This window comes from Seriola lalandi, unplaced genomic scaffold (assembly GCF_002814215.2).
Source record: "Seriola lalandi dorsalis isolate HSWRI2012SDOR001 ecotype SW California unplaced genomic scaffold, Sedor1 jcf7180002054672, whole genome shotgun sequence".
NCBI lineage: Eukaryota > Metazoa > Chordata > Actinopteri > Carangiformes > Carangidae > Seriola > Seriola lalandi.
Window position 1 is genome coordinate 2786007 of NW_019525225.1, and position 26953 is coordinate 2812959.

The following is a 26953-nucleotide window of genomic DNA, read 5'->3' on the forward strand; positions in this document are numbered from 1 at the left end:
GCTACGTCTGTCACAGGTAAAGTTATGGTAATTTGTGTTAGCAGAGACTCAATTTTGGATTGTAGTTAAATATACTTAACTCCTAAACTAAAGAATCAGTTACATAATTATCAAATAGGTTCAGTGTGGTCTTCTGTTGGAATTCAAACCAGGATGTTGCACTTATATGGTATGCGACCATCAGGACACCCCCTAACCATGCAGTTATTATAGTAACCCCTGTTCACTCATGCACACAAAAGCTTGCAATGGCAATCAAAAGTATTTTCAAGGTGCATGCTTTGACCAAAAAGGGGGTATTTGTGTGGTGTCTGGTTACCACATTATGTGAATCAGTGAGGCCTTTGATGAAGTAGACCTTGTCATTGCTCTAGTGTTTTTATGCATGACTATTGAGCCCCTTTTACACTGGACAAAAAACTTGACATCTGGCTTTTCACTCCTGGTCAAATGAATCTGCAGTAACAGGTAATCATCTTCAGCTCCGATTGGCAATGATGTAAACCTGGGTGAACACAGTAATTTTGCCCCTTTTCCATGCTGTGATGTCTTTAAGAGCACACAATCACTGTAAACAGATCTGCCACCTGCCCAGCATGGTGCTATTAAACCAGAAACACCATATCTACACCTTCCACTGACAGTGGTGTGCTTGGGGCTGCAATAGTGAGGGCAGCCCAGAAATAATTTTTTGAAACACACAATCACAGACTCAGGTACCTCACACAGATGCTCCGACACTTAGAGGAACCCGGGGAAACTAGCAGCTCACTTGTAACTGAGTCTGTGTGAGTGCACCGTAACTGCATGTGAAGATGTTGCTCCCTGCAGTTGTGTGTCTGTGTCCTCACAGTCTGAACAGATAGACAAACTCATCAGGTGGTGATGGCCTTTTTGTTTTATGAGTTTAAGCCACGTTTTAAAAAAAAAAAACCCAGTCATATGCAATCATTTTGGTGTAAAAAGGTACAGATTCCACAAGACATTTAGTTAAGTAGCCAATACTCAAATCAGTAATTTTGTCATGAATGTGTCAAAGTCACTGGAAGTAAGTGAATGAGAATTTATGTAGAATGTGACAGCTTGTTTTAGTCATTATCATAGTACCTTTACAATAACTGAATTAAGGGCAATACAGATGTTGCATTCCTTTTAGCATTGTTATGAAACATGGACAAAGACTGAAAATAAAATATACAGTATATATATATATATATATATATATATATATATATATATATATATATATATGTTTGTTTTTTTTTCACTGCCATGAAGCAAGTAAGGAGAAAATAATATAGGTCTACCTAGCTTACAACAAATAACTTTTTTACATTTTTGGATGTTTACAAGAGTCAAAGATAGTCGGAATGGATCAAAATGGAAGTAGTTGTCAATTTTCTAGTTTGTTTGTTTTTGTTTTTGTTTTCTTGTTTGCGTTAAAATCCGATTTTACTCGATCAGTTCAATGTGGAGATTCCAGATAATGTAATTCAGACACAGACAGTTGTTGTGTTTGTGTCTGACAGATAATTAAAAAAAAAAATGCAGAGATGCAAACCAAATTAACATTCCAGAAACATCCACAAATGCATTCTACTGTTTGTGCCTCAGGGCAACGCTCTACCCGTATCAACTGAAAACTGCATACTTCATGTCCCATACGCTGAAGACCATACTTTCATATCACTCTTTTCCACTTTGTTCTGCTTTAGCTGAACTTGTAATGCTGTAAACCACAAATTCAGTCTGCTACTAAATTAAGTCCACCTGGAATCACATTTAGTTATTAGTCAGAAATCATGTCAAAGTTATTTTTGAATTTATTGTTAATATGTTTTCATTGTTAAAAAGGAAGAAAAGTACTCCAGGGAAGTATCAGATCATTTTGCTCTTGACTGAAATGCTCACATGTCCTCTCCACTCACATACTGAGGCCTGTTAGGGGCAAGGAGAAACAAAGTACACAAACTTGTGCTGGGAAGTGTAGCTAACAAGCCATGGACATGTTTTTTTAGCAGTGGTATTGTTAGCAGTTGTATTGATGAGTAAAGCCCACACAGCATCAAGTTAACGGAAGAACCATTTGCAGTTTTTAGAAATGCTATCAATGTGGGTCTGTCCGGCCAGCTCTCCACATGTCTTCGATGGATTAGCATGACATTTTTGTACAAACATTCATGATCCCCAGAGAATGAATCGTAATGGCTTTGGTGATTTCCTGACCTTTCCTCTAGTGCCACCATGACATTTTCATTTTTGGTTTTTCATGTACTATCTTCAAAAATATTCAATGGATTGTCATAAAATTTGGTGCATGATAGTGTGCCATCATCATATCAAGCCTCAGCCTCAGGTGTACTTTGTGCTTAGAGATAATTAGCAAAAGTTAGCATGCTAGCATGTTAAAGAGGAACTTAACACCCCAGTTAAGCTTGAGCGCTACCTCACAGATTTCAGGTCTTTTAATGCCTAAATATATTGTCTGATTGTCACCTAGAATTCATAGAACCATAACCAACCAGAACCATCTATGCTGGCCCATAATAGCTTGGCTCCAAACTCTCCACTTTCTCTGATAGCTATGACGGTTCAGAGCTCATTGACATGCGAGTTGAGCCAAGTCAGGAGGCGACAGAGGTACCAACAGAGGTAGTGGAGAATGAATAGTACGAAGGCTGCAAATTTGTCACAAAACTTAAACACAGATCAACACTTTAATCTACTAGCTTACAAGTAGTAGAGGCAGTAATTCTACTACTGTACTATTGCTATTAATCCTACTCTCAGTTGCATGCTTGCAATCTTTCCATACGCCATCCTGTCCACACTGCTGACAGTTGACTGCTGTATTTATATGGTGGTGAGGTGCGTGAGGGATGCAGGTGGGGTTGAATGTGACATAGCCTTTTGGTTTTGGGGCAGTGTCCTGAAGTATGTCATTTCTCAGATTTTTTGGGGGGGTTTCAAGTGAACAGAATTACTAGTGTTTCTTTGAGAAAAGGAAAATAACATGGGTTGCAGTAAACACTATAAAATTGTTACTCTTTAAAGTAAGATTGCAAACATGTTGAGCATTACACTTGCTAAACATCGGCGTTATCAAAGTGAGCATGTAATCATGCTGACATAAGCATTTAGCACAATGATGTCATGTTGCTGCCTTTTTCCCTCTGCCTCCGTTCTTCATCTTTTCTCTTCAGTTTTAATGAGGCTCCTCCTCTGTGTATGAATATGGCTGACTAATGACTGGCAATCATCCTTATAATAGTTCACTCACAGCATAGTTTGATTAGTTTGGTTATAAGTTGTTTTGTCAGAGCCGTGTTTGCCAAATGTCTACACTGGCGGTGGCAAGTGCAAAGTTGTTATGACCCATAGTCACAATGGCCATAATTATGAGAACAAGACACAGGTTGAAAAATACCAGAATGTCCCTTCAAGAGAGCAACGTTGTACCTGATAAATTACCTTGCACTATTTGCATTTAATTGGCTGCAGCTGTTTCACACTCCACAGAAGATATGTGCCTCTTGTGTTCTGAATCTGTGTGTGTGTGTGTGTGTGTGTGTATGTGTGCACTTTTCATTCTGTGCTATGTGTACAGAGCTGAATCAAAAATCTCATCTTAGATTTCACCTTATTTCTTACAGATTTGTTTAAAATGCAATTGTCCATGTATATGCATTCTGCTTTTCCCCCACACATGTAAACAAATACATTTGAGCACACACATGCTTATGCACGCTCTACCTAAATAGCAGTAAATTGAACAGAGAATGGCCACCTGGTTCCTGAGTGTTTCAGAGAGCTTTACTTTTAGGGCGAGCCTCACTACATAGTTAAACAAAAGGGCCTCCGTGTTGGTCCTCTAGATAAACACACTTTCCTGAGAAAACATGGACATGGTTACACTTTAACTTTCTCAGGGAGGCCACAGCTACATCCTCCTGGACAGTTTAGGTCAGACTGGGCTAGAGTTCAGACCCGCAGCGAGAATCATGCGCTGCACGTGAAACCATGCTGGCCTGTCAAACAATGGAGCCTTTGACAGCCACAACCCCCCCACCCAGTCCACAGTACAGTCAGAGCACTGTCTCTCTAGGGCTTGGGTGTCACTCCCCATCTCTGTTGTGCTCCCCTGGAGCTGACCAGCTGGCTTGTAGGCTCTGGGATGTGAAAGCAGCAGCACAGAGGAGGTACAGTCAAAGTTCAGCCCAGATTAGCCCAGCAGAGAGGTCAGCAGCATCTCAGCCCAGCTATGTCCAAGCTATTCCTGCATAAATAACCTGATAAGATGGGCCAGTTTAGAGGTTTAACGGTTGAGCTGGTCTCAACTCTATTCTGGTTTATTTTGGCTAAAAGCGAAACATTTTTTTGTGCTGTGTATTTTGCATATATTTGAGTATACACAAGCAATGTGATTTCATAACATCTTTACAGAAATATATAAAATATCAGAATGGCTTTGAAAATAAAATAAAATAAAATGTATTTACTTATTGCAATAATAGTGTAGCCTTCTAGTACACGTATTGACAAGGGTACAACTGAAAGGTGAGATATTTGTTAGGGGTGCATTAAAGGTACTGCCAGCTATGTTTAGGTTGTACTGAGTTCATACAATCATATCAGAGGGTTTTACTCAGTATCTCTGTGCATGTAAAACACAAAGGAGAAAGAATGAACAGTTACGGTATATCACTATGCCTTTATCACCGCATAAACTAAGTGTTGACTGGTGATATGCAGAGACACAAATTCTGTTTCTTTGGCTAAGTCTACTCTGAGGCCATTGTGAGTGGTAGGATTTATGTACAGTAAAAATACATGGATTAAATGAAGTAAAAAGCCTGAACAATTGTCAACATTTGAAACAATGAAAAGGGATCGTTATCTCCCTGGTAGATGATGAACATAAATGCAAGCAATAAGTGTTATCTGATGGTGTAGTTATGCAGAACTGCCACCTCCCCCCAGCCCAGCGGCAGTCGTGTAAACAGACAGCGCTCTAGAGGAATGCTGGACTCTGTGACCTCCTGCCCCGAGTGCTGTTACAGTGCACTGAGTTCAGCTGAAACAGCCCGCCCCATGCTGCGCCTCCCCAAAGCTCCGCCTTGCCCTACCCCAGCCTGAGGCCCCTCAGGGTGGAAAAAAACACACCTCTTTCACCCAACACCACAGCCTCCTCACATACACACATATGTGAACATGAACAGACACACACACACACACACACACACAGGGACAAGTGCTCACGTGCTCCCTTTCTTTACCACCCCAGCTGTCAGAGCAGCAAGGTCTTGTAGTTTTGACAGTTTCACGTTTTCTTTGTTTGAAAGATCTCTAACAAGTTAATTTTTTTTACTGACCCCTTCTATAAGCATTTTATCTTGTTCAGTAAAGAACGATATGTATTGCTGTTTGAAATATTTTATGAGATTTAGACATTTTTCAGGGAAAACACATTATTTCAACCCATTGTGAATAAATTTGTGTCTGGCATTAAGAGGCGCCTTTACTTTCACTCTTTATTTTCTCTTGTCAGTCAGTATTTGATATTTGCTAACCTCCTGACATGCTGAGGTACTGAGCTTGGTTGTGGATGAAAAATAATAGCACACATGTTTTTAAGCACTTTTTTTTCATCATAAAAGTCAAATATGTGTTTTCTGAGAAATTCATCTATTTCACTGCTTAGAATGTTGTGGATATAGTTTGGGAGAGGCATAGTATAGTGTCAAGCAGACACTGCCCTCTGCTGGAGTGCAAACAGAGGAGAGAGGGCAGGTCAACAATGAAAGGAGCCCTAAGATGTGAGTTTCTGAAGTCACACACATTCACACTTTACAAAGTACAGAAAAAGAGCAGAGGCAAGGCAGAAGCTTCTCCAATAGTTGCATGCCAGCTGTAACCCCATTCACATCTCATGCATAAATCAACTAAGTCATTAGATGGAAGACCTATTTAAAACATAGCATGAAGTTGAGGTGCAGCTGCTTAGCTGTCATGGATTATGAATCTTAAGTGGATTTTGTCACTGATTGCGGTAAAGACACAGTAAACCAGACACTGCACTGATGATTATCACTTTGCTGCACCTCATCACATTAAACACAAGGGGCCTTACACATATTTGCATTGGTTGTGCACACAATTAGACATGTGGAGGCACACACACACGAACACAAACACACACACACATGTACATGCACGTGCACAGGCACACATGCACACACAGACACACAATCGCAGTTAGCCGTTGTCTGAGGAAACGAGGAACTGTCTGGTGCCATAGCAACCAATGCGGATATCCCACCCTTCTAGAGCAAGAAAGAAAAAAACAGAAGTGGCAATGACAGATTGACAAGACCCTAATGAGATCCTTGATACAGAGATGAACAGAGACTATCTATGTATTTATCTGTCTTTCTGTCTTTCTGTCCATCTGTCTGATTTATCTGTCTCTGTCTTTCTATCTGTCTGGCTGGTTGTCTGCCAGTTTGTCAGAATGAGACTAAATGGGGAAGTAGAAACATTAAAGTGTGGCAATGGTGACATCAGGGAATTTGAGAAAAGAAAATGTAAGAAAAAGAACAGCAGAGTGTGGGCGACAAAAGGGGAGAGCGCAAACTGATGGGGAAGAAGAGAAATGAAACGAGGCAAGAAGAAAAAGATTTAGACTACTCTCTGGGGCATGTCTGTTATGAGCACAGAGCCACAGCCTGAAAACACAGACACTGCCGCAGTCTGCATCAGCCTGCCTTTTACCACTGTGACTCCCATTTGAACTGCAATCTCATATGTAATACTATTATTCTGGCCCATATACCAGGTTACATAACACTCCGAGCCAAATCCTGACCTCATTCTGCAAAACAGCCACTCTTGCTCTGATCAAAATGTTAGACTCCATATCAGCACTGAAGTACGTGGAGCACCAGAACGACAACAAGTCAGACATTACAGCTTTGGTATTAGCCAATATCTGATGATTTGGACAGCTACTTGCTCTACATGTGATCTATTCATCATTGTTTTTTCTTCCTTAGGTGGCTGTATGAAGCTCTGTAATGGATGGAAAGCAGCAACCATGTTCCCACCGGTAAGTTGAGTCTTTACTTAGCCTCACTTCCTGGGCTGGCCTGCAGGTGGAAGTCACACCCACTGCTGTGTGCTCTACACACAGTACAATACCAGCACTAACACTGTTGGAAAAAAAAACCTCCACTCTCATTTCACCGTTTCTATCTGCCAAGTTTGGTGTGATGTGACAAAGCGACAGATTGTTGATGGTCACTTCACCTTAGTAGTACGCTGTGCATGTCTGTGTTTTTGTTTTGTCTGTTTGGTGTTGCTGCTGTTTATGTCAATGGTTTATGGCAGAAGACCACATGAAGTGACTCATAGCACTAGCGTGACCTAAATTTTTTTTTGGTCCTCCATGCTGGTGACAGCCGTGGCCAGAGGCTTTATGTTTTCGGGTTGTCTGTCCCATTTTTATGAACACGATATCTCAGGAACACCTTGACAGAATTTCTTCAAATTTGGCACAAACCTTCACTTGGACTCAAAGATGAACTGATTAGCTTTTGGTGGTCAAAGGTCACAGGTCAAGGTCACTGTGACCTCACGATCGTCCCATTCTTGTTACCTCGCCTGGAGGTAATTTCATTACATCTGGCACAAACATCCACTTAGACTCAAGGATTAAATGAATAGAATTTGGCGGTCAAAGGTCAAGGTCACTGTGACCTCGAAAAACATGTTTATCACCATAACTCAAGAATTCAAATGCTAATCATGATACAATTAAACACAAATATCGCATTGAATAAAATGATGAAATGACAGCATTTTATATAAAAAAGGTCAAAGTCAACTTCACTCTTGCATCATTATGTTATAAATAATACACGTAATCTCTTTTATTAAAGTGGCAATCGAGAAGATTTTTATTAAGTAAATGTAAAGTCACTATCTATCACACAATTAGCGAACACAATGGTGATTGAGCCTCTGGACCATGGATGAAAGTATTGCAATATTTATATTTTTTCAGTATTAAAAACTGGGTGTCTGTAGCGACATTCCCAGAAAAAATGCTGCATTAAGTTCCTGCTAATACAAACTGAACATTTCCTACTGCTGCAGCTTCACATTAAGAACATTTAACTAATACGAGTCTTTATGACGTACTCAAAGGAAATACAGTGAGTTGGTCAGTGAGCTCAGCACTTACCGCTATCATTCACCAAAAATACACCTACAAAACAAGACAACAGTCATGTTCTGCATTTTTTGACAGCGGATCAGTTTGGATTATTGCAGAGAGTAATGGAACAAGAAGGAGCTGCCACAATGAGCTGTTAGATGAAGAGCTGCAGGCTAAAGGCTGCACACCTCCAACTTCTCAGCTAGGTTACCAATTACTTTCACTGTGCCTTGCTGTTTGCAGACTCATGCTGTGGGCAGTATAAAATCAGACCATGGTTGCTCACAGAATGATGGAAAAGTCCAATTATTGCCTGATTTCTTTAATGAAACGACAATAATTTGTTTTCTGCCGCCAGAATTCTGTGACTTGTATTAAACCAAATTTGCTTTTACCACACGTAAGGTGTCACCAAATCAACCAGGACTGAAATCTAAGTGATTTTCACTTTACATTATTCCTTCAAAGTCTGCCCTTCATATGTTATATGAGTCTGGACAGACATGAATGTAAACTGCATGGATGTAAACATACAACGTGGTGTATGTGGGATACTAATGCTGTTGAGATTTGATGTGCTGTTCTGATGTGAGCTTCGAATGACGGTTGAATGAGACTCGAGAGAGCTCACGACTCTATCTTTATAGATTCTAGTCTGTGATCATCATAAAGCACATAACCTTTCATATAAGTCGAAATGAACAGCTTTTTTATAAATCCCTTTTCCTTGAAATACTTTTCCTTTAGAATTTTTCACTCTGGGTGAATGCAGCCCTGCATAAACTAAAACAGGTGCATTAGTCCTCCATTGCATCCCTGCACTCTGCCCTCTGTGAATGAAAATTTATCAAGGGCAGTGAAAAGCATCCAGTTGCTCCACTGTCCCCATGCTGGTGCTCTGTTACCTTGGGTGGCCTCGAGTGCCTCCTCCTCCTCCTCCCTAGGAGTGCAGCCCCACCTGATGCACGCATCTGCTTGCCTACTCATCTACGCCATGGCTTGAGGAGGTGGGTGGTTGGTGAGGGTGGAGTGGGGTTGGAGCATCAGCCAATAACACTCTTTATCCAGACAGCATTGAAGTGACTTGACACATGTATTCAACCAATCACAGAGCACTGCAGCAAAGAAAGCAGCAGTAGTAAAAAAAAAAAAAAAAAGAAAGAAAGAAAGAGTAAATACAGTGAGAATTTATTCAAAAGGGGCATCTTTGCTGTTCTGTATTTTCGCACAGTCACAGTGTTCTGTATTTAACTGAGATGACAAAATTAGCAGTTAATCCATTATTAGATGATAATTATTCATATAATTATGCAATTATTCCTTATTATAAGATATTCATAGTTAATATCATATATTAATATTCTTCTGTTCACTGTTAAGAAAAGACAAAAGAAGACAAATATGAGTGGGGTCCCTGTCTGAATACCATCTCCTTTGAATTTCAACTTTGGATTGCCCCTCAACTCACCTTGATCTGAAACAGGATCATATAATTGTTTGGTATAATAACTATGGGTCACAACAATTCATTAATACAAGATTAAAACAAGATAAATGTAACAACAATCAGTGCCTTTTATTGAGGAGAGGAAGAGTAGAGTTTTGTCTGGGCATTCTCAAAGAGGGAAGCTCTTTTTCTGTTCATACAGCCATAAACCTCCATATACCCCATTAGGTATATATACTTGCCACCTGCCTTGTTATCACTGTACTGAACTCCCACCTCAGCCCCTGTCAATTCTTAAAGAATCAACCCCCAGGATTTGGCTTGTCAGCTTCAGTGTCTGTCAAGTCAGTCACAGCAGAAAAACAGCCCATTACCTTGTCTGACACAGTGTGGCAGTACAATCTTAACGGCTGCAGATGTATGCCAGACATCAGTGGTCAGCCAGCACAGGACCTCTCTATCTGTGTCCACTTTACTATACTTGTCATCGTTCCCTTGGTGCTGTCATTTCTGTGTTTAATGAGTGAATTAGGGGAGAGCTTAGCTGAATGGTGAATGTCTACAGGTTTTACTTGCGGTGCTTGTTGTTGGTTGTGTTTTAATGACGTGTATCTGTCATTTTTCATGGTGTTGACGTCACAAAAAGCAAGTGGATACAAGTTTATATTTCACCATTATGATTCAAGTCGGATACAGTCTCTGGTTGGCAACCATCTTTCTGTCCATCTGTGGGTAGATGCACACTCTTGTAAATGTGCTAACTCATGAACAATACATGGCAAATACCTCATACAGCGATAGAGTAGATGATCTCAGCAGATGCCTGAGCTTTTAGGGTTACCTGAGAAATATACACATAAAAGAAAAAAAAGGACTTCTGCAGCATATAGTCTCAATGTTTATTTTCATACAGATCCTCATCCATCTGCTCATTAAACATTTCGAAACATTTGATCCTATTGAAATAAAAAAAAAAAAATTGCAGAATTTAGCAGAGATATGCTCCCTCTAAGAGCTCTGTAATGTTTATTACAATACGATGATGATGTCTAGCATTTTAAGCACCTTTTTAATCTCTGAAAAAAGTCCTTTCTGAAGAATCCGTCTTCAATTCAGCACAGAAGTAGCCACTTGGATAAAGGATTAAATTTTCTCAACTTCTCAAAAACCTGTTCACTGAATTTCCTTAAAATCCGGGGGAACCAATTTCTCTGAGGTAGGGTCCAATGCACTGGATTTAGTGTGTATTTGTAACATAACTTGACAAATAATCCACATATTTGTGTGTGAAGAAGTTGAAATGAAGAGTAAGGCTGTTGTGAAGTTGATGCCACTGCAATGATTACTCACCCGCATTATGTTTGGGCTTTCTACTGCCAAGACAAAGCCGAATATAATATAATGTCTGCAGTCCCCATAGTCTGTTCCTCAAATTATGGCAAAAACACAGACAGATTGATTGACATTATAGAGAAGACCATATCTCACTGTAAATATTGTCATTTCTGTCTCCAAAAAGCAACAGAAATTCATCATTTGGACTATTCTTTATGTTTGTACAAGTCTTTTATAGATCTTATATGATTTACTCTCAATGGAAGGTTCTAAAATTAAGCTTTGATGTTTTGAATAAGCAGTAATTTTAACTGATATTTTTACATGTACTGTAGTCGCACAAAAAATTATTTTTTTTAATTATTAATTTGGTAAAACTAAATTTTACATGTTTAACTGATTTATAACCATTGTTTTTATACATTAGTTACATTACAGTCAAATAATGTATTAATATATAGTGGCACGCACTGTATGCATTTGAGAACAATAACAACTTATTTCTGTACTTTTACAGTAGAATAACACAACTCTGCATGTTTTGCCCAGTAGTTGGTAAAGTTATAATAACTGTCAGTTTTTGAAGTGTGCATCATGATGCTGTACTTTCTGTCTGCATTTGATTCAATAATTTTAGTGTTGGTCAAGTCCCTGCTGGGATTGCAGCCACATACCTGAGATTCTTACTGTTTTTTTACTGGGCATGATAGGAATGTCTCTTAATTCTCATTTAACCACCTCAACGCACGAAGACCTGAACAAGTCAAAGAAAAAAGCCAACCACATATTCCCTCTAACCAAAGTTAAACTGAAACATGAGAAAATCTGCCTCTCAATCAGGATGAACTGGCATTACCTTTCACTTTACTATTTAAATCACTGAAATGGTTGGAGATGTGAAATTATACAGATGTCTGAAACTGGGAGATCTTGAATTGTAATTCAATAGATCTCTATTATTTTGAGTTGATCCGTTATGACGTAGCTTATATTTGTATTCTCTGGTCTTAAAATCTGCATTACAGATTTATTTTTTTTTAACCAATGTCAAGTTGTTTCAAGTAGTTTATGAATTTTTTTATTAAACACTCCATGCTCTGAGGCTGAGTGTGATGACAGTGTCATACAGGTCCATGCATAATGAGGGAATTAGGAATGTGACTGTCAGGTGCAACTTCTGTTGTAGCTACACTAAGGAGAGAGACTGACGTCTACCTGCTGTCTGTATCTGTCCCTCCCTCCCTCCCTCCCAGCTATAGTTCATGACTCACTAGATAGAGTTTGTACGTGCGTGCGTGTGTGTGTGTGTGTGGAAAGTCTAAGGAGGATACAGCACAGTGTAGACTTGGGTGGATCTCTGCTTCATAGTGATCGACTACTGCACAAAACTATGTGAAAGACATATATTCTTCATTATTCCAGATTGTGGGTGTGTGGGTGTGTGGGTGTGTGTGTGTGTGGTAGAGGATATGATTCAGTTTTGGTGGTGGAATTCTAGTTCTTACCGCAAGTGAAAGTGCAACTGAGTCATCAGAGAAACACAGACACAATAGTGCAGGAAACCACAGTGGTGTCTACACACCCTAGTGCCATAAACACACACTCACTTGATTGCAGGAACTTTTTGCTTGTTCATGATGGATTTCCACTGTTGTGAATCATGTCCCTATTGGTATTGGAAAGACACACCCAACAAAGTTGTTTGATTTATTGATTTTAAAACAAAAGCATTTATTCAACAGAGAGACACAGACAGTGTTGAGTCATCTGAACTACTGACCCAAAGTTGAAGAACAGTACAGTGACACTAATGGCGCTCTTTTCGTAGCGCAACTACAGTTGAATACATGTACACAAAGGACATGATTCCACAAGAATAAGGTGAATTTGTAGTATATGTATATATACTGTAAGTGAAACACACTATTACAGCATATGCTGTAATAGTTTTTCTGTTTAATATATTATTATTAATTACTTGTTGTTGAAAACGTAAAACTTGAACAGGCACTAAGACTAAGATTATTTGGTTAATTAATAAGGAAGCATTTGTTGTAATTAGCTTATAACTTGTATTTATTTAAGAGGGCTTTCTTGAATAGACTCTTCTCCCTTCCTTGTCTCCTTTTTAAGCTTTGTCTTTACAGAAACACATGCTGAAACTTGGTGGAATCCAGTGCAAATTATTCCACCAAGTCAGTTAGTGTTAAGTTATTTTTCACATTTGAATATCTCATCACTTATAGTAGTGATGGTCTTTTTGTTGTAAAAACATTCACAGGCGAACAGAAACAAACTGCAGATTCTGCAGTGTACCTAATTCTTGTGGAATATTAGAGCCTACTTTTAACAGAATTATCCTCTCAGCTTTGTTATACCAATTATACATCAAATCTCCTTATCCAGTGTTTGCAAACATTACAAAAGCAAATTCGCTGCTGTATTATATTACAACTGAGCTCTATAATTTTCCCACACTCCAAAGAAAACTTCTAACCAGAATTAAAAAAGAAAATAATTACCAAACTTACCATGGATCACAATGAGAAAAGATAAAGGGGGCCCAGCTCATGTTATGCCCTGTCTCGAGGTGCCTGAGCTGCGATATGAAATAGACCCATCTTCCCCAAGGTCCCAAACGACCACAGGGACAGATTGCAGAATATATTGTATTTATTTATGATGTCATTGAAAAAGAGATAGAGCTAAGTTTGGCTTCAGGGTGGTCAAGACCAAAACAACTAACAAAACAAAAAATTAAATAAAGAAAATCAAAGAAAGCAAATGAAAACAACTTAACCTTGCCAACTAATATATATATATAAAAAATTATATTAACAAAACTGGCATCCCACTCCTAAACTCCATAAGGACAGAGGCATCAGCAGGAAAGAGAGTATAGCTTACAAATCACAGGTAGAATGCAAACAAGTTTGGCTGGTTGGGGACAGAGGGGGATGAGTGTTGCACTGATGCCATTTCTGCGTTTTATAAAGTTCGTTTACATGTGGGAGGAGAAATCACCTGTGGAAGCCGTCATCCTGTTGATCAATAGCATTTGCGGCCTGTTAACCTCCTCATATCGGCTTCAGTCACCATATCTCCTTGGTGATGCATTTAAGGGATAATGGCCTTTACTGCACCTCATCAAGAATCTGAGGCTCAGACATATGTAAATTTTTAGAATTAATAACTAAATGAAATCAACATTGCTAGTGAGCCTGCCACTGACTGTTTGCATGATGTAGGTACAGTAGCTCAAGTCAATGAACTGTTATTGCCTGAGAAAAGCTTGTTGCAAACTTTAATTGCCACTTGTTTGCTGTTGCTGACTGCGACTCATTCTTTCAAACTAATTACTGCCATCTCTCAGATTCAGATGATTGGCTGTCCTGTTCCTCCTCCACAGCAGACATGTGTAACAGTCTAGTAATGTCGGTGTAATGTTTGGTATTTTCCAAACCAGAGAGCTCCGTAAATGACTTCAAGAAAGCGATGTCCAAAATGAAAAAGAAGAACTTGTTAGAGGTGAAGGGTGTGACCACAGACTGTAGACACTACAAGGATACAGTGTCTGTGACATCACCCACAGGTTTTCTGAAGGGAGGTTTTCAAGCCTGGGTTTGGGTTTGCCAATCCAAATTTGGGCAAAGGAGAGGTGGTCTGCTGTGAAAAGCAAGTGTAAACTATCATGACTTACTGTGAGAGGCTGAGAGGCCTGTCAATCAAACAAAGACATTCTCAAACAAGGGATCCTGCTGTGGATTGCTTAGCTTCCAGTAATCTTCATTAAAATAAGGAAAGTGTTTTAAATGTGTGTGACAGCTCAACAGCTCTGCATTAAGAAAATATAACCTCACCTTTCCTTTGATGGTTTCCTGTAATACTGTATATTGTATCTTGGATACTGGCTGATTGTGTAATTAACTGTATATTTGTGGAGCGAGTTCCTGTGGATCTGTTATGGCAGTCTTCACTTTCTTGGACCAGCTTTGGGAACATTGCCGCTGTTCTATGGCTTCACCACTTAGCAGTATTGGTTGTTGTTTGGGCTTTTTACCTGTAATTATGATTTTGCGGTTCACATGATAATTTTTTATAATTTTTACTTTAAGATTATGATTTCATGCAATTACATACTATTAGAAACTACAGTGGATAACTATGGTGTTGTAGTTGTGCTATCTTTTCCTTCTCTGCTTTGCTTCATTTCATTATTATTACTTTTAAGCGTTGCCCGGATAGCCCTCAGTTGCACAAACTTTCTGCATGATTCACTGAGATGTTAATGGAAATCAAATCGTGGCAAAATATGCCCCCTAAAATAGTAGTTGAACAGACCAATCCAAATTCAATCACAGTTCAACCATACTTTGCACACAGATGGAATGGCCTCTCCCTCACATGCTTGGTTCGTTGGCTGCTTTTCCTGCTGAGGTCCTGCAGCAATAATCACATCCAAATGGAGCAAACAGAACAGTCTTTTGAATGACCTGCAACTTTAAAAAAAAAAAAATGTTGTGCTTCAATAACCGACAGAGCTGACAGTACACAAAATTTTGTGCAACTGGATATAACAGAGCCCCTCCTTCAGTGTCTTAATTAGATACAGGTATACATGTATGGGCAAAGCTTCACTATATTTACCTTGCAGTCAGTTCATATTAATTCAAATGACAAATTATGGCCTTATAAATTGGAAAAGTGCATCACATTTTGCTCAAATTTTATTATTTTTGTATGCCTCCTTTTCTCAGAGAAGATTTGATCATTCTACACAATAATATTGTTCATTTAAAAATAAATCAAACAATTTAAATGTCTTTTGAGATGCTTTTGTAGACTATCCCTTGTCAGCTGAAGACTATCTATTAGGCCAGCCTCTCTGTAAAGCTGGCATGGGTCTTGCGGCCAAGCACACCATTAACTGGGGAATTAGAAACCCTGAGAAGTTGTTAATCACCACAGTCATTCACATTCCACATAGACTCTACTCTGCTCAGGACCTCTATGAGCTGCGGAAGGGGCATGGTCTGGGGGAAGCTGGGCCAATGCTATTGGACCCAGTGGTCTTTAATTAGAGGGAGAGCTTGGCAGGGACTGATGGAGGAGAAAGGCTCTCAGGATGTGAGTCCAGGGTGAGAGGGTTCACACACAAAACACTGGCTTTTCATCACTGCATGACTCACTCAGTTTGTGTGTAAAGTGTGGTGGATGTGTGTGTGTGTGTGTGTAAGGCAGAAAAAGTGAGAAAATGTGTGTGCACTCGTACTGTATGCTTGTGTGTGTGTGTGTGTGTGTGTGTGTGTGTGTGTGTGTGTGTGTGTGTGTGTGTGCACGTGACTGTGCGCGCATGTGTTTCTTACCTCACTGCTCAGGCATTCCAGTAGAGAAAGTGGTGTGAAGTGAAAGAGCGGCTCTCACAGTGTGGGTATTCATGGATCTGGCCCCCGTGGGCCGGTCCGGGCTCCAGTGTTCACAGACAAAGCCTCTCCAGCAGGACCCAGACACACTCACACAGAAAGGGGAGCAACAGAAGGAGAGGAACGCAGGAGAGGGGGAGACAAGGTAACAAGGGGAGAAGAAAATGGAGAAGGGTTGGGAGAGGGCAGTAGGAGGAGGTCTGTGTGGCAGCTCCCATTCCTCCAAGAATGCAGGTGTGATGAGTTGTCATGTATAACTGGAGAACCCAAACCTGCTCTGCTTTGATCCAGAATCTGGAGTTTTGTTTGAAAATCCTGATGACACTTGTATATTAAGGCCTTATCTTTCAGACTTGTCGGTTGCTAATAGAGATTCTTTGTAGTGCCTCTCATCTGTACTGTAACTTTACAATAAGAAAATGTCATGTTTGAATACACTTGTGAATCCCCACCCCCCACGGCCTTTATTCTTTTTTCTCCTTACTGCTGGCAGAGTCCATGAATCTATCCTACTCTCCTCCTGGGGAACAGGCCCCTCCCTCTCTTTTTACATCAGCCAATCCCGTCTCTCTCTTCCAGCGCTCTCTACTCCCTCTAGCATTAAGCCAGCAGCTTGAGCTCTTAGGATTCCATGAGAATTTCTTCCACTTGGCCGTCCCGTCACTGTTCCCCCTGCCTGGCCCCTTCCCTAGATCGGGTAGCCTGGTTCACTGTGTCCTTAAACAACCCGTGTGCATGTACAGGAAAGGGGCCCCAAAGTGGGGAGGCCCATCTCTAACCCTTAGTTTTCGAAGAGACAGACTCGCACTGGAAAATCTCTTTACCAGCCTTTCTTTATTGATGAACTCAAGGGTGTCATAAATACCACAGTCTTGATTGATATCAATATATAGACATACATAGTGTATGTACATATACTGTATGTATTCAAAAAGTTTACAGTATGTGTCATAGGTTCTCAGCAATAGACAGAAAGCTTTTAAAAAAGTAATAGACTAATATAAAAAAACATTCATATCCTAAAGATTAGCATTTCAGGGTATTATCTGGGATATGTGGATGTACAGCTTTGGTGATTTTGACAATATTTATTATAATCTTACCTTCGTGGGGTATTTTCTTTTTGCACAGTTTGAGAGAATTTAGTGAAGTACTTAATTCTGAAGTCTTTGTCTAATTGAAAAATATTTGTGATACTTGGTGAAAATATGTTGACCATTAAAGATTTTGTATTGTTATAAGGCCCTGCTGCGTCACTGGGTAGGTACACTGGATTCTTTATTGAGTTTTGCACTTAGGTTTGGCAGATAACAATGGGTTTATGAAGTGGACTAATTGTAAATGTTCTATTTTACAAGTATCTTAAATAGTAGCACTCTTTATTCAGATACAAGTTAACTCATGTAGAACTTGGGCCTCCTATCCCTCTCTCTATAGATAATGTGCTCCTTAACATGGAGCACCTGTCTGTTTTAAGATGGATGGGTGGGTGGATGGATGAAATTGATGGCCTGCGCCTGAAGGTGCAGTCAATAGGCAAGATTGTGCAGCAGCCAAGAAATGGACAGAAGACGAATTATGTCCCTTTTGAAGTTAAATTAATGTTTTAGGTAGCAATGTGCATAGTTGGTTTTACACTGAAAGGAAGCAAGTCACAAAGTAACTGCAGATACAACTGACTCCTTTTTAATTATTGATAATTCCCTGCAATGTCTATATAAATCAAATACATTTTTTTTCAGTTTTCTATTTGTTAAGAATCGTGTAAAATTAAAAAAATATTCATATTCAATATTCTGAATGTGACTTGATTTTGCAAACCAAAACCATGAAAGCAGAGGTTAATATGTAGTAAGACCTGATCTAAAGAAAAGGAGGCACAAGCTTCATATTTTCTACTGAAATACACTGAAGTGCACCTGATTTGTTAGAATTCCTCTCTAGTGGAGTTTCTCCCTCCATTTCCACACAAGTAATGTCTCTGTGAGCCATGAAATTACCAAACTTGTGCAGGCAAAAAAAGAAGAGAGAAACCATTTCACCAAGGTCACCACACTGGCACAAATTAAGATTTACAATCTTATATTACAGTACATGTTGCAGCTTACCTCTGTGCTCACTTTCTCCACCAATCCAACAGTATGTTTGCATCCTAAAAGTTATATTTACTGATATAAGTACAATAGAGGTTTACAACAACACATGTATATAAAGCAGATATGGCTTATTTTGCAACAAGTGCACAGGAGAGTCAGTGAACACGCCGATTGTAAAGAAAGATTGTGACACTTATACAAGTTATAAAGAAAAAAAACACAAAGCCCAGTTAGCAGTAGAAGGTGATACTAGGGCAGCAGCTGAATGATGTATTTGTCCCCAGTCTGATGGCTTTGTAAAATTCATTTTTCAAGATGACAGTGATAAATGTCTTGGCTATACTCTGTCACTAGATTGTCCCACAATTTTCCTTAGAAAGTAAGTAAAAAATAAATATGGCCAACATGTTCTTAATTTATCTGTAGATATGTACATTATCTGCTTAGTCCCCCTGCTGCTTGAAAACTCTCAAAATCATTTCTAAAGGCTGAATCTCAAATTAAGTGCATGAAGCTCTAAAATGAGTCAAAGAGCACCTTGATTGAGTTTGATTTGCAGATGTTTTGCACTGATTAGATTTAGTCTAGTCTTTGGTAAGTAATGCATGTTTCAGTGAAGCTGGATATTTTCAGAATGGCAATGCAGCTATTCGAAAGGGTGCATGTTTAGTAGACATGTACTTGGCATGGTATTTAATACTCTGTTATATCCTGTTTATAGTTGAATACCGGTACCATAAAATAGATTATATCATATTTAAATAATCTTCCCGGTATGAATGTGCTTCACTGACTTGAAAAATCTGTAAATGATGACCATACATGTTGTGGCTCCGTCTTCATTCTTAACATATCTCAGTCAGCCAACTCACATGGAATGGATTTAATATAATGATACAGTTTAGAGTTTACTTTGGCTCTGACCTACTCTCACTAAACTAAGCAAAAGTCAGAATGGGGATTGAAAGGGGGAGAACTTAACACAGAGCTCACAGGTGGATGTAGGGGTGGAGGTAGGGTTTATGAAATCCTTGCTTGAGCGGCTACAGCAGCACTGGTGGTGGTGCATGCAAACAAGCAATGGATACATAGGATATTTGTCACAGTAAGTAATGTAAGGTATTCTCTGCCTGAACTAGAAAGTATTGCTACACTCAATATTTAAAGATGCATTGTATAAATTTAGGAAAGCCTGAAACCATGACTATAAATCATTCATCTGTCACTGTTGGACAACTCTGCAAACTGCAGATGAACTATTGTAGGTCAATAACCCCCCCCCCCCCCCCCCCCCAGGATAATCTGCTTTCTACACTTTTAACTGGATCATGAATGAATGGCTCTTGAATATGAGGATATTGAAAGGACATTATACACACTGTCATATAGCTTTATGATCCCTTTGAATCCTGATCCTCTCAAATCCCCGCTGACCTCAAGGCCACGACCCCAGCATCTGCCAACAGTGGCAGGAGGAGAAGCGAGCTACAACTGTCAGAGTCCCACCTAGACAGATGCTCTGTACGTTTTTCAGTGAACCTGCCCTGAAGGTCTCATAGGGCAAGATGAGTCATTAGACATTGATCCTGACTTGTAGCAGACACTTTAGATGTTAGGAACGCCCAATTAAGATTATGTTTGGTCTAAAACTGTAATGAAATGTGTGTCAGTGTAAGATATGAAAAGTCCAAAGCCAAACACCTTAATCCTTCAGTGTTTGCTTAATATTGGCTCATAAAGGATGCCATTTAAAAGTCAGTAACAACATTATTTGTTGTTGTTGTGTGTGAACTTACACCAGAGTCAAAATTCTGTCACTGTGTACAATCAAGTGCCTGCAACTACCTCAAGGGGACATGGTGACTTGGCCTTTCAACACACCATTGTGCAAGTACTTGTGAGTCCAGATGTGATTTTGTGGAAGATTTTGTTGATATTGGCGCCAACATTCAAAATTTACTGTAATTGATAGTGTATGTGTCACAGATGGAAGTATCAAGCCCAATAAGTATCATGCTCATACTTAACGATACTTGAAGTGATAAGGACCAGAAGTTGCACTGTGCAAAGTCCTGAAAAATGCAAAATCGCAGGGGTGAGTAGTAAACCCAAACCCATGCTTCAAAACATCCCTTCACAAACCTACTGGTGTCTTAGGCGCTATGTCCATGTTTTTAATGGTTTGTCAGTTCATCTTGTTGGGTTGGTCAGGCTTCATGTACCTGGCTTTAGAAAAATAAATCCTAATCATAAAATGCCTCTAAATGGCCAATAACAATTGAAATTACACTGCCACAGGTTATTGATCAAAAGGGAAAATCAAAAATACCAAACACAAGACAAATCTGATACCTGGTGGCACCCGTTACATATAAATGTATAAATAACTTGATAATAATAATACTAGATAAAGTTTTCTTTGTGAATAATGTCTTATAATGTCTTACATATGTCTACAGCTTCCTCAAGCAGCGTTCTTTTATTATTTTTTCAAATATTTATGACAACATACCATCATAATTTGCAGTGTCATTGGTGACACTTTTTTGCAACCGAGTTTGGTTTCTACTCGCTCACTGCTCATCTCTTTATCCCTGAAAAACACATTTTCAGTCACGTCCACTAGAATTTAGATGATTTTGGTCTTTTGAGGAATGTTCAATTAAAGATTCAATTTCTTCGTCTTAATAGGATCTATATTTAATCTCCAGATCCTTGGATTTGATAAATAGGTAACAGTAACTGTAGACATTATTGCTGGAATGTTTCACGTGTTCTTTGATCATCTTAACCTTTTAATACAATTCTGGTGCTGCAGCTACACTGACTTGTACACTGTATGTAGGCTGGGTTTATAACAGTGGTTAAATATAGTGCACATTTCTCCGTGTACTATTTATGTGAGTTAGTATTGGATTTATTTGTTTGTGCTCTTATTGTGTGCAGCGGTGCATGAATGCGAGCTAAGTTTGATGTATGTAAGTGAAGCTGTTTGCCTCTTTCCTTCCTGTGTGTTCTGAAATCTCCTTTGCTGCAGACAGTCTGGGGTGCAGAGATGGTGGGTGGTGTAGGGTGTGGGGTGTGGGGGAGGTAGGCAGCGGACATGGCGGCAGGCCAGAATCAATTGGCAGTGTAATGAGATGGCCTGGTGCCAGGTAACCATGGAGCTACCCTCTTTGCCTGTCTACCAGTGCAGAGTTCAATATTAAACTGAATGAATGAGAGAGAGAGGAGGGAGGGGAACGAGGGCAGGAAAATAAGGGTCTTAAATGGCAGGAGTGGAGGGTGAGAGAAAGAAAGAAATGGCAAGAGAGGAGGGTGGCTGATGAGGCGCTGTGGGCTATTTCTAAGCACTGCTGCAGAATTTCACTTGAGAAGGAAGATGGCAGGAGTAAACTCAAGATCCACCCAGGGTTTTTGTACTCTGGAATATCTGGAAATATTGTGTCTATCCATCCACATCTGTCCGTGCACTGCCACATAAAAGAAGACAGTTAAGACAAAAAATAAGTGCACTTCACAAAGAAGGAAAAAAACTCCCTGAGTTTTCTTCCTTTATGTCGACGTTGAGCTGCTTCATTGCTTTAATTTCCATGTAAATCTCTGCATATTTCTTCATCCCCATTCTCCTCGACCCGCACTCTTCCTCCTGTCACGGAAGATGTGTTAATATTGAGTATTTGGCCGCATTCTTAAAGTGATTAGTACAAGCCAGTGGATCCTGTAGATGAATAGAAATTAAGTAATTAATACAGTAATTAGATCTTTTTCTCCTTCCTAGAGCCTTACCCCTGCTATGTCATTGTGCTGCCTCCTTGCTCAGCTCATTCTGCAAAGCATCTTTAAGAAGCTGTTGTACTGAAGCTGTTAAGTTGTACTTTGTTCTTTGTCTGTGGTTGATGAATACTATTTACTGGTATGTTGTCAAACACTGCAGTACAGTCTAGCCATGATTAGTAATACTTAAAGCAAAGCATCAGATTAAGATTATAATAATGATGAAAGAAAATATGTAACATTTCAGATGATTAAAAGTTTATAAATTGAATATATCAATAATTTACATAATTTAAGTGTGTGAAGAGGAAACCAACAGTTAACTTAAATGTTTATTGATATGGTTGAAGTGAGATTAAAACGGACTGAAGCAGGCTTTTTTGTGGTGCTTTTTCTGTAGTGGTGAAAGTAAATGTTAAACATGGCTGAACATACAGGTTGCATACTGTGTTGTGTGAGTAACGATTGAAGTCCTGCGTATCCTGATATGACCTTTGCTTTGACTAGGATGCTGTCTTACTCTTCTTAATCAGTGGTGTTAAGAGGGAGGGAGAGTGTGATATATTACCCGTCTGTACAGTAACAAGAATGTTCAGCAGTGGGCCTCATGGCCTGTGAAAAATGCTCAGGCACTCTCTGCTGAAACGGCCCAGACTTTGAGAGTTTTGAGTGCACGTTAAGAGAGAGACGAGACAGTGGGCCAAGATGTCTGTGGTGTGGATTAATGGGGAGGACTGGAGAAAGGGTGCCGCAGTTGTGCGTGAGCAGAATATTTGATGGGGGAAGCGAGAGGAGGGAACAGTGAGGGACAAGCAACTGCAAGAGATGGGTGAGATGAAAGGAGGAAAAGAGATAAAAATGGACTGAAACATCAAGAAGCAAAGATGTATGAGCGTGAATGAAAATGTACAGTAATAAATACTGCTGCTGTCTCGTGTCTCCCACTGGCGCTTTATCCTGCTCTCTTGTCTGATTGCAGTCTACAGTGCAGGCTTTTTACACATTCATTCTGTTACACTGGGCTGAATATCTACATGAAGGCCTTCTTCACAGACAACTGAAACACCTCAATCAAGTTCAGTTAAAGATATCTCCAAAGACAACACATGTAGGACACAAAACCAGGGAGAGAATGAACAAAGCAAGTGAATGTTTATGTGAGCACACTGAGGTCAGTCAAGTATGCTTTAGTGAGTATGCAAAGACAATTGTTTACAATTACAGGCAATTTTACTTTCTTATATGATACTTCAAGTCCCAATGAGACAAACTGTCGGCACACCTGTACCCATTAGAAAGTCAGTTTCTTATTTTATGTGACTCGTGCTTCTTCTCTTTTTGTTCCTCTAGCAAGTCCCTGGCAGACAGATGGGTACATCTAATGTCCTTATGTCTGCTTTTGGTTGGAGTGAGCAGCAACATTTGAGTAGACAAAAACATTAATCGGTAGATGAAATGTTCCAGCGGCTTTAAATATACACCATTACTTAGATGTTAATGCTTTCATGATCCTGAATGTACAGTATGTAATGTGGTGCTGTAATTAAGCAAACTGAGCAACTGAAGATTAATGTCCCAGTATTGAGTCATTTAAATATGAACTACTAACCACTATCCAGCATATATGTTTTACAGCTTTTACCTACATCCAGTCTTTGTGTTTCTGAGCTCTGAACAATGGTGGATTTCAGAGGTGTTACTGTAGGTTTAAGTTGCTTACGCAAGTTCCTCAGATAATATAGCAGACAGGCGTGACTGTGGGCAGTTATGTCATGTTTTGACTGCTGTATCCAAACAATTAAAATCAGCCATTTTCAGTACCTGTCCCCTGGGATGCTAAATTTTGCCTCTGGGTAGCTACTCAGAAAAGGATTTAGATTTTCATTAAAATGCAACTAGACAAGAGCCATGTCTGAAAGAGGAACATAACTGGACATATTTGTACTATGAGAAGCACCAACTGTCCAGCAGTCACTTGGTACCAATGGCTTCCAATGACAGCATAAACACAAATAATGAATTACCAAAGAAGTAAAATAATTGATCAATAATTGAGGAGGGTAAATTATTGCTTCTGGTTGTCTTCCTTGTATGAATATCAATATAATTTTTCCTTTAGGCATTTGAACATGTATTATACATAATATACTTAGTTGTACTAAATACTTTAATGTCCACATACAAATTAAGACATTTGTGGGTTTTAATCCAATATTGTAATGAAGATTTAAAAGTATTAGCAGTATTGTTCAAGTTCAAATGTACACTTTATTCCAAATTTAAAAATGACAATTGAAATGAAAATTTTCTTTCTTCAATCGAGATTTTAATAACAGACAAAACATGAAAGCATCTCATTTGTATGATTGCATCAAAATCCTGAGTGCTATAACAGATCTGGGTAATAAATTAATCATGTGAAACAACAGTGTGAAGACATTTAAGTTACTTTATTAGGTTTAGTGTACCTAGTCTGGTGATGAGATTGAACTCCCACAGTCTGTTATGTGTCTGTCTAAAGAACGCGACAGACCCACATATGGGCAAAGACTGAACCCACAAAATAGGGTTTGCCTCACAGAAAAACAAGCAAGGTGAGATTTTGTGTGCAAAGTTGTGCTGCAGTGACACCTCATTGATAATGCTGAACAATGTTTTAAGACCATTTCATGTCAAGAAATGCAACAATATTATATCATCTGACACTTGCTTTAAAAGGTCATTTTGCACCAATAAAGGTCAATTCCTAGAATGTCTCTCACGCATCAATCAGACAAAAAGGCGTGGGTGGATTTTTAATACAGCCTGCCATTAAAGGTGGTTCTCAAATGTAAGATTTAGGCCACCACACTGATGGGAGGAGTTAACATTTCATTTCTTTGCCAACAACTGTAACAGTGACACTGCAGTAATAAATCTTTCACTCGAACACTAGTATATCCCAGGAATTTACACCGAAATTTTGTTAGTGAGCATAAGGAGGAGATAATCCATGTTTATGATTGGGTAGATGTACAATACTTATACTGTGAGGCCCAAAATGGACAATAATGAGGACACATTCTGTAAGAAGATAGTAAACAAACCAAAAAATATAACTAGAACAATCAAATACAATGATAACCTATGTAACTCAGGCCTGAATTTTTCAGCTCAGTTGTCACTGCATTTTCTTATGTTATGTTACTGTACGAAAAAATGTGGTACTGATTTTTACCCATTGTTGGCAGCCCACTTTTTCTTCTACACTTTCCCAGGCTCTGAGAGTGGCTTTAAGGGGTTACCTTGTTAGAGGTTTGGGGTTATGCCCATGTTGGTCACTCTGTTTTCTTCAACCTTCTGTTTTTGTAGAGGCCCTTCTCTGTGTCGGCACTGTGACAGGGTTCTTGGCAATATCCTGAAAGTCAAATCTGTTCATTTAGATTCAAGTGGTGACCATGGAGCAGACAGCAGCCCATTGGCATGCTGTGGCAAAACTAGTATCCAGGGCACTTAATATCCTGAACCCAACATTTGTTCTTTTTCATAACACTAACAAGCTGATATACATGGACAAATCTGTGTGTGAAGGCCGTTCTTATTTCTAAAATATAGCACATACTGTGGCTTCTTGCGCAGTTTGTAACTGCTTATAATTTGCTTATAAATGAGCTTATAGTTCTTCCAGGAATGAGAAGTCAGGGTTAGAAAGAGCAACACGCTGATGGGGATTTTCATGTCTTGCTTAAGGACACTTTAGTTGGCCAACTGCTTACTGGTACGTGGTTACAGTTGAACTGCACAAGTGTGTTTTGAACAACAACTTCAACATCTGAAATAATGGCCTCGCTGGTGGGTTAATTTGTCTGATTAAGAATTGGATAAGGAAATATTTTGTAAATTATATGTTTTGTGTGAAAACTGTGGAAACCCACATCTGAATTTTTTTAACAGAACCAAGTAGTGCACTGTATAAAACAAAAGGCTTATTGCCGTAAAGGAGGAACAACAGGATCAAGTGTATGGAAGTGGATTTCCCCCACCCTTGGGTTTTTGCAATGGGAAAAACCAGGATGGGCTCATGTAAAATAATCTCGCCCAGTTGCGTCACTTCTTTATTATATGGGAGTTTAAAAAATAAATTCCTTACACTTCTGAATGTTGCCATTTGTCTTTTAGCCCATTGTTGCTTTTTGTGGTTGAATCAATCAGTGGTGGTATTAGAGCAGAAGCACTACATTTCCTTATACAATGCAGTACACAGTCCTTATATCAATGATGTGTCAATTTAGGAATAGTACACACATTTTATTGCTTTTTTAAAGCTTTTTAGTGTGCAGTGTTTGGTCATATCTCAAATCTGCAGAGCTTTTCAAGGGACATGTGGGCAAAGAGACATTTAACAGAATCGGCCCGTGGATAGAGCCTTGAGATGCTCCACTATATAAGGATGTAGTACTACTGACTGCAGCGGCGCGGCTATTGAACTACGTACTGTACTGTTGTGATGTCAGAAGTGGTGCTGAGGTTAAATACAGAGAGAAGGACACATACTAAAGGAGTCCATTCAAATAATTTAGCCTTCATGATAAACATTGTACAATGATTTTGATAGAGAAGTTTATATATACAGTGTACATAATTGAGGACAACATGGCTATGCAAAGGACAACAAAGTGAG

At 39.2% G+C, this 26953-nt stretch overlaps 1 long non-coding RNA gene across 1 annotated transcript in view; it reads left to right on the top strand.

Annotated features, from left to right (window-relative positions):
* The window catches only part of LOC111666258 (uncharacterized), a 56304-nt gene that overhangs the window by 11826 nt on the left and 17525 nt on the right, over positions 1-26953 (top strand). Inside the window, exon 2 of the long non-coding RNA XR_002761571.2 lies at positions 7053-7105. This is a non-coding gene — a long non-coding RNA (uncharacterized LOC111666258). The remainder of the gene's footprint in view (positions 1-7052; positions 7106-26953) is intronic.